This window comes from Pleurodeles waltl, chromosome 2_2, assembly GCF_031143425.1.
Source record: "Pleurodeles waltl isolate 20211129_DDA chromosome 2_2, aPleWal1.hap1.20221129, whole genome shotgun sequence".
Classification (NCBI taxonomy): domain Eukaryota; kingdom Metazoa; phylum Chordata; class Amphibia; order Caudata; family Salamandridae; genus Pleurodeles; species Pleurodeles waltl.
In genome coordinates this window covers 1,103,026,451-1,103,029,395 of record NC_090439.1, presented here as the reverse complement: position 1 = coordinate 1,103,029,395, position 2,945 = coordinate 1,103,026,451, and the positions used below count along the sequence as shown (strand labels likewise).

At 42.9% G+C, this 2,945-nt stretch overlaps 1 non-coding gene across 1 annotated transcript; it reads right to left on the bottom strand.

Moving 5' to 3' along the window:
* Nucleotides 1-1,993: 1,993 nt before the first annotated feature.
* LOC138283093 (U6 spliceosomal RNA) lies at nt 1,994-2,100 on the bottom strand. Its single transcript, XR_011201059.1, has one exon. It is a non-coding gene; the product is annotated as a U6 spliceosomal RNA (small nuclear RNA).
* Nucleotides 2,101-2,945: the final 845 nt, after the last annotated feature.

Below are 2,945 nucleotides of genomic sequence, written 5' to 3'. Positions count from 1 at the left end.
TTCCTGCACAAGAAACAATTCCTGCATATAATCAATCCTGCATGCAACACATGCACCCTTGCACCATGGTGCAAGGGTGCCTGCATTGGCTCTAGGCTGCCAAAAGGGAGCCAACTTAGGGGGGAAGGTTGGGAATGTGCTATATTGGATAAATATGGCACATTCCTTCCCTTTCCATGTGACGAAGGGCTGCACAGCAAGGCCATGGAGAAAACTGTGCTTCTCTCTGCCACAAAGCCCATAAATATGGGCCTAAGTGTATCCTAGTAGTGCTCTCAAAGTGTGTGCAAACAAGGTGCACCTCAAAAGTGCACCCACACCTAAGGCACCATTGATTCACTCTGTGAAGGGTGAAAATAAAATACTGGCCTAGAGAGCACACCAGGAGTGTACAAAGTATAGCTTAGGATCTGCACACAACATACAGCATAGGGTTGTGTACTATATTGTCTGCAAGCAAAGTTTAGAGAGCAAACTCCTTGCTGCAAATATTACAAGCTGTGACTATTACTGTGCATCCTGGTGTTTGCAAAGAAAGACTATATAAGCTGTGCCCCCTCCCGCCTCCGTGCAGTGATTAGCAGAGCAGTCACCCAAGTATGTGGTAGCAAAGCACAGCGTAGAAATCTGCTGCAGGTATGTGCAGAGAACAGATGCCCCCTAGGTGCCTGCAAAGACTGTTCTGTCTGTAGAGTATGCCTTCTCCATGAATGCAAGCCACTATCACTGACAACCCCACCATGGTAGAGGCGTGTGAGCCAGCACATTAACAGAGAGAGGCGAGCTTGAGCTGAGCCAAGCGTCTGGCCTGGCTCTAGGAGCCCATGCATGTGCCAAGCCCTATAAATGTGTTCCATGAAAATCAAACAATAAACACCTTGCAAAGCTATGATAAAGTTTCTTCAATATTAATAAAAAGGTGGATTTTTTTAACATGTGGGACTGTTTCACCTTAGTACAGCAATTTATGTCACACTGTATTGAGAGTTATTTATCAAAAGAGCCAGTTTTAACAGGAATCTAGAAACATTCATGCCTGTCCCCGCCATGACAACAATGCCATAAGTGAGCTAAAATGCAGGAGAAGGAAGAACCCCCCCTCATTTGCTGTCAGTTATAACCAATTTATGTGAAATGCACAAGGATTATAAGTAGTGTGTATGGATATCTTCCTCTGTGTTTCAACATGTGTTAACTCTTAGCACAGATGTGGTAACATTATAGTGAATTAAATCAAATGCAAGACGTTTTTGTTGATCACACATCCTGAATTCACACCACATATTTGAAATTGCTCTCTTGAGTGATTATGAAAAAAGCAGGCTCTGTGTATTAAGATATTTGCCTAGGATCACACATTTTAGTCCAGCAGGGAAGCTAGGACTGGTCACTGGTTTTCTAGTTTCACATTGTGCAATTCAGGCACTAGATGGCTACTTCATTTTCCTGTTTTAAATCAAAGGTTTGTGCTTTGTCTTTCATTCTTGGCACAGGACGTTCCACCATAGGTGACAGGCAGAAGCCACATGAAGGTTCGGCTCGTTTTGGGCTTGAGGGTCGAAGAGGACCTCGAGCTGAGCCAGAGCCAAGCATCTGGCTCGAGGTGACAGTGGCTCGCCCACCTCTATGCCATAGTTTGTCTATTGTGGTCCATGAACAGCGAGCAATAAGAACATGAACTGTGACTTAAACAAAATCAAATTGTAATGATGTAGCTAGTATAAACTCTGGATTATAAAAACACACACAATACATCAGTTGTGTCCGAATTACTTATTTTAATCATTATGCCAATACAGTTGAATACAACATCCTGGTTTATGTGTAAGTAAATAAACAAACAGATATATACTGGACATCCATTGTAGATAAAAATGATAAAAATGCAAAATATATGCCAATACAATTGAATACAACATCCTGGTTTACGTGTAAGTAAATAAACAAACAGATATATACTGGGCATCCATAGTAGATAAAAATTATAAAAATGCAAAATATGGAACGCTTCACGAATTTGCGTGTCATCCTTGCGCAGGGGCCATGCTAATCTTCTCTGTATCGTTCCAATTTTAGTATATGTGCTGCCGAAGCGAGCACGTCTAATATACCAAGCAAGCAGGTATATAAAGGCTGAAAATCAGGTGATTTCACAGATAGAGTGTGTTGAGAATATCGAAATTTATATATACTCCACCTTTGCTACTTTTCTAAGGTAGTCCTTTTATATCAGGAACAAGAAAAAATGCTGCAGAGTTTAATTGCCGTCGCAGTTTACGAGAACCGCAGAGCATCATGGATATGTAAATCAAGTAAGGGACGTCATCATCCGTGCGGGACGTTCTTTGACTTACGCAAAGCACGTACTTTTGATAGACAGAGAGAAAGGACTAGCACTATGCGAGGTGTTGTCTTGGAAATGGACGCGTTCCGGCTGAGCGTAATGACAACAACTAGAACCGTTTTATTAGGTTTTCGTAGCTATTTTTATTTGAAGTGATAGGTTCGACATTTTTATGTATTGAGAGCATCGCATGGAAACTTAACATTTTCCACATGGGCGGTTACGTTGCCCCTTGGCTGCGAGACGGTCCCCTGACGCCGCCCCGCACGTCTCACCGCTGAACCGGCGCGTGTGTCACGGCCCTGTGAGGCCCTGAGGCTCTTGGTTTATTTCCCCCGATCTCATTAGACTTTGACTAAAAATAGACAGCACACCGCTTTAAGACGGGGCTGAGCTCTCATATTCCCCAGGACTGTGCCCGAGTGAATCTTGTATTCTGTGCTTTTTCTTTGCATTTTGATGCCTGTAGTCCTAAGTGCACAGAGGAAAAACATAATGCAGCCCGGGAATGTACGAGCTACTCGTGTAAATACCTAGGAAAACATATGGCTTTATAAATGTGAGCTAGCATTGATATATCGAGCAACTGCTGCTAGTGCGG